The sequence below is a fragment of the Podarcis pityusensis genome (genome assembly GCF_964106645.2).
Source record: "Podarcis pityusensis genome assembly, chromosome: 5".
NCBI classification, from domain to species: Eukaryota; Metazoa; Chordata; class Lepidosauria; order Squamata; family Lacertidae; genus Podarcis; species Podarcis pityusensis.
Genome location: NC_138032.1, coordinates 69,351,345 through 69,361,451, shown reverse-complemented (window position 1 = coordinate 69,361,451; position 10,107 = coordinate 69,351,345). Strand labels below are relative to the sequence as shown.

Sequence of the window (10,107 nt, the reverse complement as noted above, 5' to 3'; positions counted from 1 at the left end):
TCTGAGTCCAAAAAAATGACCTGCAGATAAAATTCAGTAACCGTCAGCGATTGCTGTCCTGGTGCAAATATCAGAAATGCACCAGCAGCTTCTTCTGTCGGAAATTTCTGTATACCCCAGGAATGTCAATTCTGGGAGCTGTAGTTGTTGTCTGCACATTTAAAGCATGCAACGTCCCCTAAAGAAACCTGAGAACTGTAATCTACCACTCATAGAGCTTCAGCACCCAGCTCCCTTAACGAACTACAGCTCCCAAAAGGCTTTGGGGAAAGCCATGTGCATTCAACCTGCTTTAAATGTCTGGTGTGATGTTAAACAAAGAACTTTCATCCATCAGAATACAGGTGCAGAGGGGAAACCCCACTGGTTTTTCTAGGCAAATTAAAGCTAAAGAGATCTAGGTAAAGGGACCCCTGACCATTAGGTCCAGTTGTGGCCAACTCTGGGGTTGCAGCGCTCATCTCTCTTTATTGGCCAAGGGAGCCGGCGTACAGCTTCCGGGTCATGTGGCCAGGATGACTAAGTCGCTTCTGGCGAAACAGAGCAGCGCACGGAATTGCCGTTTACCTTCCCGTCAGAGCAATACCTATTTATCTACTTGCACTGGCGTGCTTTCGAACTGCTAGGTTGGCAGGAGCAGGGACCGAGCAACGGGAGCTCACTCCGTCACGGGGATTCGAACCGCCGACCTTCTGATCAGCAAGTTCTAGGCTCTGTGGTTTAACCCACAGCACCACCCGCGTCCCTAGAGATCTAACTGAGAGAGATCTAACTGGTAATTAATTCTCCTACTGTCTGTATTTCTTATAGGAGTGGTCATTTTATTGTGTTTTCCACTTTTACTTTTTAAGCTATGATTAATCATCTAAAGCAGGGGGTGGGGAACCTTTTCCAGACTGAGGGCCACACTTCCTTCTGGGCAACCTTTCAAGGACCGCATGCCAGTAGTACATGGGGCCAGAGGCAAAACTGGCAGAGCAACAAATGCAAATCTTCCTTTTGTATAGTAGGTTGGTTTTACTCTTTATCCTCCATCTGGACGAACGAGAGGCACTATCGGAGTTCAAAGGAATATTCAAGGAGGATCCACAGTAGAGCTGATGAAGGGATATGGCCTTGGGAGAAGCCTGAGATCTAGACAGAGAAGCTACCCTTGGTCTACAGCTTTGGCAACCTTTTCAGCAGAAAGGTTTTTATATTTATGAATCAACCAATCAAATGACAATATTTAGGGGGGTAGGGCTAAAACCTAAGTCAACAGATGGGCTGCAATGCAAGGGGCAGCTCAATTTGAAGCATGCTTTCTCAGAAGAAACCTCACCACCTTGGGTGGGGCTTACTTGCTTGATATCGCATGCATAGGGTCACAGCCTTTATCTCACCATGGAATGCCAGCTTTACTCCTTGTTCATAAGACACACTCAGTATCTATAGGTGCCTGGGATACTCATGCAATCATATTCCATTTTTACAAATTATGCATTGGCTCAATAAAGAGTATCTTCTCCCACCTAACAAAATATTGCAGTTTTGAGTGCTGGGAAAATGTGATATCCTTGCAACAGAAGGGTTTGAAGGAAAACAATCTGGATCCCCAAGAACAAGTGATTAACTATCAGGGGAGGAGGGAACATCCTCAGTACAGCCAAGGGTCTAGAAACACCATCTATTTCTCCCCCAAAATTAACCAAGTAAAGCATAATTCAAGCCAGCTACTTCATGATGCTGGAAGCCCAGATATATCATGACCCCCATCTCGAATTCCTCCACCCCACCTACAAATGTTCATGAGAAGAAGTGTGCAAAGAGCTGGGATAGGATTGCAAGGGGCAAAGCTTGCATACAGCAAGAGCACTAAGCTGGTTGTGCCCTTATTTCCTTATCTGCTTCAAATATACCAGGGGCGGGGAAGATCCAGCCCTCTGATGTTGGTGGACTCTAACTCCCATCAGCTCCAGCAAGCATAGCCAATGGTCTGGGATGATTGGAGCTGTAGTCCAACACTGGGAAGACCAAAGGTTCCTCGTCCTTACAATATACTGTATAGTCTGTCATATTTTATTAACTGGTTTAGACAATGGCCATTAGTGTATGATGAAACTCAGTTATACAGGATGAAGGACAAAGGGTCTTACCAATAGATCCATCATATACTCCTGCCCTGCCCTCTCCTGGATCCAAAAGGACCCTCGCGTCAGAGGTTGCACGTCAATTGGATACACGGAAAATGGTAGCCGCCTGCATAGCGTTAGGAATATAGGTTGTTAGATCCTTTTATCCCATTTAGTCCGCTTGCAAACAGCACTCCTCTCTTTCTCCCCATCTTGCAATGAACAGGCCACACAGTTAAGTAAATTTAAAACAATTTACTTACAAAACGTTCCAAAGGTCAGATTCATGCATTTATCCAAGCAGCAGCAAGGCAGAATACTCTTGGGTAGATAATACAGATAGATAGTTCCAAACATGTGCTCTAACTTGCTTAGGCACATCTTCCTTGGTCAGTTCCATGGTGTGTGGGGGGGGGAGAGAAATCTTCACTTCCTCCCTCTTGGGGGCAGAAGGAAGAGGAGGCGTGACCTGAGCCTAGGAAACACAGCTCTATTATCCCTATGCTTGCTAGTTGAGCCACTGACGTTGCCTAAGAAGCTTCTTGTAGCACCAGCCACTCTGTGTTCCAACCCAGCTATGCATAGGATTAGGGGAGGGTCAGAAATCAGATCAATCCGCATTCCTTGTCAGCATCAGGATCATGGATGTTGTCAGATGGGAGTGCAAGCAAGTTTGGCAAGGCTACTCCTTTTAACCAAAGGTCAACTGCCTATTTTCAGTTTGACTGAAGAAGATGCTGAGAGTGAATCACATCGCATGAATGCAACTAGGGCTGTGAAGACCAGCATGCAAGTGACAGTCCCTTCAACAATGCTTGAACGTGATGGGCAATGGGGCTGGGCGATATCTGGTTTCCAACATCATGATATATCTATCACCAGCTAAACATCGTGATATACCGATATATCACAATGTCTGAAATAAGAATGGAGCTATGTAGAGGGATTGGCTTGCTTCACAGTTTTTCCAACATCATGATTTTTGCATAGCACACACATGCATTTGTGATATATTGCCAGATCAAAAATTATGAAAACACTATCACATCGAGGGCTTCTTTCTGGTTTTGGACGATCTATCGCCCAGCCCTAACACGCATCATGATTCATGATATATTGCCAGGTCAAAGATTATGAAACTGATATCACAATGTGGACTTTAAAATAGTTTTGGACGATATATATTGGCCCAACCCTAATGGACAGTCATTGGGGAATTAAAAGGGTGAGGACAAGCTTGTTAGGCCCATTGTGGCTTTCTTCTTTATCTAGAGATAGATAGAACCATCCGATTAATTCTAGGCCATTGTTTCCCCAATGTCTGAGAGCTGAGGCACATTTTTTCCCCTTGAATTAAAACTGGAGGCACCGTTCACTCCAGAAAGATGTACACATGTACAGTGCAGAACAGTAAAAAGCAACCTGTTCACCTCTGCTGGAGTCACTGTTCTGAGCATGTCTCCTGACAGGGAGAGCACATGGCATTGCAACTACAAAGCCCCAGATTCAACCTTGGCATCTACAACTAAGGCTGGGAGAGACACTTGCCAGAAACACAGATAAGCTGCTCCCAGAAGACAATATTGAGCAAGGGAGACCACCGGTCTGACTCAGTGGAAGGTGGCTTCTTCCACTGCAGAGGAACTCACACAGAGATGCAACCCCTTCCGAGAGTGGAGAAGGCTGCAGAGTCTCCGCATCGAAAAAGAGTGACTGAATTGTTGGATATGGCCTAATTAATACCCGCCCTATCGTGCTCAGGCAGAGCAATAAATCATGTTCCAAGACTCAAAGCCCTCGATGGGCAGGTCCTTCAAAGGCTGCTGAGAACTGTGCTTTTAATGAATTAATTCATCACACACAGAGAGAGAGAGCTCTCTTGTGGAACGTAGCACAGGCATTACTCGTCTCACTGCCACGAGCCAACAAAACCTCACCCGCGGTTCTCCTGTTTCGCATTCGTTCCTGTCAAACCCGCCAAATTCCACAACAAGGCAGAGTATCCCCAAACTATTTCTTCGGCCCACCTTGTTGGCACGCAAACATGGAAACATTTCCCGCCCTGTTTCTATTTTAAAAGGATCCCTGGGAACCTAGCATACCTCTGGAGCTGCCACGAATGGCATCAGTCAAGAGTATAGACTGTCCTATGCGGAGGAGCAGCTGCGTGTGTCTATTTCACAACTCCGTGAGAAATGGAAACCCGGAGGGATGGAGGAACAAGACGCTGCTTCAAAAAGACCAGCATGCACCGTGGCTGCAATCCTGCACACAGGACTGGCTGAAAGGCAGGTGCTCTATTAAAAGTGTCTGCGTGAGTCAGGTGGGAAGAGAAGAGTGATTTTATTTTGCATTCCAGCATACACTGTTGTTGCAATCCTACATGCAGCCACATTAGACAGGTTTGTTTTTTTAAAAGGATGGGGAAGAGGGAGTAATTTCCTTTTGCATTCCTTAGAGGAAACGTTGGGTGGGGTTGCCAAGGCACCAAATATTACAGTATTTTCTAAGCTGAGAGCCAATTGACTTGCAAAGCATCTGTAACATCCCCTGTTATCAGGAATGCTTGTACATATATATGTATGTGTTGACGTTCCCTGGCATCACTGAAAATCACCCCCGAACTGATATGCATCAAACCACGGGCTTCAGTAATAACTGAATCAGCTTAATTTTCTTAAGCTCGTTTTTCTTTAGGAGAGGCACAACACGTTTTCCTTCTCTAGCTTCCAAAAGTTTTAAATATGATTATCAGGAGGTTTTGCTAAAATGACACTGGACTCAGAGTGGGCCCACATTAAAGTGAAGGTGTCGGGCGGGGGGGACATGTCCAAGTTAATGAACAGTAAAAAAAAAATGTATGCAAAAGGGAGTCACGAACAAGATATTCAAACCAAGAGCAATATGTAACAAGTGGATATACTGCAAAGTTAAGCCGACCAAGACTTCAAACGAGCTCCCTGTATTTTCATTTATGCACCTTACACATTGTTGTGCTTTGCAATAAAATCACAATATGTAGCATTACAGGTTGTCAAGGCATTCTGCATGTACTGTTTTCATAAATCGTTGCAAACAACAGTCCTGTAAGGTGGGTCAGAATGATTATCTTACTGCAGATGCAACAGGGAGACTGGGCTGGCAGAAACCTGCCTGAATCGACCTACTGAGTTATTGGCAGCAGCGAGCTTTGATTGGACCCGGTTCACATCTGCAAACCTAGACCCACTTACCTGGGAGTAAGCTCCAATGAACTCAGTGACACTCGCTTCCGAGTAGTAGACATGTAAAGGATCCCACTGTTAGCTGCTACATTACAGTAGGTCTCCACATATAGTTTTTTCTCTCTCTCTCTCTGCCCTTCAAAGAAAGGATACAAAAATAGCCAGGACAAAAGTGCCCTTGCGCAATTCCTTACTATGCCAAAGTATATTTGCTGTGCAACGTAAAAGCATATAAGAAAAGCCTCGTTGGATCAGACCAAGCAAAGGTCCGACTAGACCAGCATCTTGTTACCGATAATCGCTAGGCAGATGCTTAAGAAGCCCACCAGGAAGGCTGGTGTTCAAGAGCCATACAGCCTCTGAACACAAGGGACTCAATCTGCGCGCGGTGGCTAATAGCCCTTGATAGACCCCACCCTGCTCCATAAATTTGTCTTATTTCTTTTAAAAGCATCCGAGCCAGCCTCTGTCGTCACAACCTGTGTCGGCGCACAGCCCATCAATTAAGCACAGTTCATATGAAGAAGAAGCGCTTTCTTTTGCCAGTCCGGAATCAGCTGCCAATCAATGTCATTGAGTGACCCCCAACTTTCTAGTGTTCTATGTTTTATATGGGCACAGACCCGCAGAATGGAAAGCTGGCTGTGCATTACTGACTCAAAAGACAATCTGGCAGGGGGCGGAGGGGAGGTACATTCATAATCCTTTGCAAATGCATTGTCCCTGGCCAAAGCCAATCTGCTCAGATTGCAGCATGTCTTTGTGGGGATGGTGGGTGAGTGTGTGTGTGTGTGTGTGTGTGTGTGTCTCCGTCCATCCTACCCTTTATTTAATGCCTTTGCTAGTAAATCTTCCAGAGGGGTAGTGGGAAGAACTAAGTGGCTCTTCAGACGATGTCAAGAGGGCAAAAGCCAAGCTTTCTGAGTTTTATTGCTTAATCAAATTGCTTTTCCTTCTGATGGAACAGCCATTAGATGAAACCGTAGCTGCTTCCAAACCTCCCTTCCCATCAGCTGACCAGACATCTTCCCAGCCTCCTTGGTGGGTTTTTGAAATAGACCAAACCAGATGTTGGAGGGGCTATGTCGGAAAAAAATGTGCCCACGCTGGCAAGCTCACAAGACTTTTCCCTGGGAGCAATTAACCCGGAATTAACTAGCACTCCCTAAAATCACTAGCATCCCTCCGATGCCAAACTCCGCTAGCGAGTGCCGAAATAATTTTAGCCATAATGGGGGCTGCTGAGAAAGAAGTGGGGGCAATCAGAATGTCTGTGGGAGGAGAGGGGGAGCAGAGGTTTGTGGAAGTGTAAGAAATCGTTTTGTAGGTTCCCCTCAGAGACCCCCACCCACAAGCACGAATTGTGCATGTGTGAGTACCTAAAAACCCCAGCGAACCAGACGCAAGGCCTGCATACCCCAGTGTGGTGTTAAGTTAGTTAGTTCTTGTTTCCACCATGTTCAACCAAGACCACAAGCAGGGTGCAAAGAGCTCTTTTCCCACCCCCTTGTAATCCACAAGTGCTCACAACCTCTGCTACTAGAGGTTGTATGTGGGGCTCTTGGGGGAGGGGGAACCCATCATTTGACCACCCGATGGTGAATAAAACTAAGGTTTTTAACAGATGTTTCGAGGGCAAACTCTCCCCCTTTCCAAATGTAGGATTTACACTTTACGCTGCATAAATAGGGGAGCCAGCAGTGAGACGAGCATTACTTCCTTTTTTTTGACTGGACCTGCTTCTTCCTCTTTATCACCTGCCTGGGCACGCACAAGAAGCTTTACCTGGCAAGTAAGCAAATGGCAGGTAAAGTGTCACCTGGTAAAATTCTGCAGGTGGGGGCTGCCCTTAAAAGGCACAGCAGTTAACAACAATGGCAAGCCTAGACATCAGCCTATTTCATTTATCCTTTGTTTCATTTGTACGGTTGCCTAGTCCCCATGAAAACTGGCACCGTTTTACTGATGAGGAGGCACAGGGAGGACCGAATAGCACATCTATTCAAACAGGGAGGGGTGGCTGTGGTGTGATCTTCTGGTCAATTAATTTTAAAAAGGAGAACTATACAAATGAACCCCTTTTCCTCCCATCCCACAAATATTTGTCTCCCTGGGGATCGCCTCTCTTCCGACTTTTATTTAGTGTGGACCTCACAGAATAAATCTTAAAAGAGCAGGGCGGGAGCAGGGAGAATTGCCCATCTGGTTGCATGATGAGCAAACTGGAGCTTTATCCACCCATTGTCCCAACAGCAGAGAACAGACGAAGGGGCTTTCAAAAGGAAATCTACAGCCACATACTCCAGAGAGCTTGCTGCATGAGTCTGCTCAGCAAAAGCAGCCGTCAGTCCAAATCCTACATAGGCTTAGTTGGGAGCAAAGCTCACCAAACTCAGCATTCGTGAGCCTGAGTCCATTTATCCAGATGCACCCAGGGGAATTTAATTTAATTATCTCCAGTGCAAGGCAGCTTGATCCGAACTCAGTCTGGGTTCACAACAACCTGCCATGGAAGTAAGTGAGCTAGTAAGAAGACATGGGCAGAAATACACTTTCCTTTGCCAATGGAAGTCCAGGCTCCAAAATCTCCCATTTATTTCCAGGCAGGATGCAGCAGTTTCGGCAGGTGTGGCTCACCGCTACGGTGCTGCTTGGAGAAAAGAAAAGCTGCACCTGCCAAAATTCTCTCTTTCTACTTGCCTATTTTCTTTAAAAAGCACATGAGCCTTGACCTCTATTGGGTTGGGTCCCAAGAATCTGTAGAAAATGAATCACTCTCAGTTTTGGCCTTGAAAGGTAAGCCAACTCATTCCTTGTACTCTCTTGCTGATAGCTGATGCCAGATGAGCAACCTCAGCAACAGCAGCACCCCCCAGACACCCCCCCCCGAAAAAGGAGGACCTGCATCTGTTATCTGGGTGTCAGATGAAGCTTCTCTGTTCCCTAGTGACCATCCTAAACAATCACTAGGCACATTTATTTCTCAGAAATCTTGTAGGTGTGGGTAGTTGTCGTATAACAAGGGAGGCTGGGGTTGCAATCCTACACACCCAAATGACCTAGGAATGAGTCCTATTGAGCTCAAGGCGGCTTGCTTCCGAGTAGACTAGTCAGGGTTGCAAAGCCAGGCAGATTTCCCTCTTCTGCTTAGTTTGCACACCTGTATAATGTGGCTCCGTTTCCCCTTGCATCTACTATTCCCCCTCCCTCAATTTTCTCTGTCCTTTCGTTGATGTCCGATTTCGCCGGCGTCAGCCGTAAAAAAAAAAAGGGGGGGGGAGCGGCGAGTGAAGTGTGCCCGCTCCAACACTGCAGTAACAAGAAAGACCAACCAAAGCACACTAACGTGGAAACCGATCCACCCGCCCCGTCCCAACTCCACCCCGCGTTTACTGTTCCAGGACCTTAACGATATAGCGAAGAATTTTTGCACAAGGCGGCAAACTGAGCAGGAAGCGAGAAGGCGAGATGCCAGCCTGGAACAAACACACGCACAGCCCCCCCGCCCCCGGCGCTGCGTGGCTTGCCTTGCGGTAAACGGCTCCGCCGCCAAAGGGCTCGTCGAAGTTCGCAAGGGCGGGTCTCCGCCGCCTGGCCGCGTCGGAAGGAAACGGGAGTTCCGACGGGGCTCTGCGCAGCCAAGCAAAGAGGTTGCAACGCGAGCTTGCGCGGCGGCCAGGGGAGATCTTTGCAAACTCGAGTGTGTCTGTGCGCGTAACAGGAATTAAACCGCGAGGCTGCAAAAGCTATAGCCGGGGATCCAAATCCCACTTGCTCTCGTTTTAAAATAAAGAATCGGGACCCACAGTGCAACCTCAGCTCTCCCAGCCCCGCTTTTTGCTCGACAGCCGCCGTGCAAAGAATCGGGTGCAGGTTCCCACCTACCCACCCAGCTTTCCCGCTCCAAATGCACCAGCCACTGGGAGCCCCCCCCCCCCCCAGCCTTTGCAACGGTTGCTCCGCGCACTGCTGCTGCTGCAACCGGCGATTGCTCTTGGCGGCTCCCGGCGCGCCACCTGCACGCGGGTTGGCGCTGCAAGAGGAGCCGCCTCAACCCGCCACCACCTCCTCCACGCCACGCCTGCACCTACATCCTAGACAGCAGCAGCAGCAATTGTTGCTGGCTGCCAATCGCTCCGTTGCCCATGCACCCCCGCGGGTGCAACGCGTTGCAAGAGCCTCTATCCACCGTTCCCTCCCTTCCCCACTCCCGGGTTGCCCTGGATGCTAGCGAGGCGGAGGAATTTGCATGCTACGAGGTAAAAAAATAAAATAAAAAATCATGCATGGGCTACTCCATCCGGACTCACGTCTCGGAAGCGGTTCCAGTGCTTGATCTTGCCGCTGTACTGGGAGATGGAAGACAGCCATTGCTCGTCCTCCATGAAATTGCCGGGATTGTCGCCTTCCTTGGCCGCCTTGCCGTCCCCTTCCGCCAAGGCGAGGGCCAGCAGCAGCGGCACCAGACAACAGCCTGGGGCTCTCATCTTGCCTGCTAGGCGGTGGCTTCCTCGCTGGCCGCAAAGCGATTATTGAGACTTCTTCTTCTTCCTCCTCCTCTGATCTCTCTCCCGGCTCGGAGGGAGAGAAGGGCGGCTGGATCCCCGCTGAAATGTGACCTGATTAGGAGCTGCACTACTTCTGCGAAGCCCGGCGCTGCCTGGGAGCCACCGGGAGGATTACGGAGTCTGCGCCAAAAGAGGCAGGCTTAAGTCACTGGAGCATCAGCATCACATTTGACATCATCATACCTGTTAAAAGAAGCCTACCCC

General features: G+C 48.1%; 1 pseudogene across 1 annotated transcript; it reads right to left on the bottom strand.

Moving 5' to 3' along the window:
* Nucleotides 1-9,454: 9,454 nt before the first annotated feature.
* On the bottom strand, nt 9,455-10,107 carry LOC308476840 (testican-2 pseudogene; annotated as a pseudogene). Its single transcript has one exon. The product of its transcript is annotated as a testican-2 pseudogene (transcript).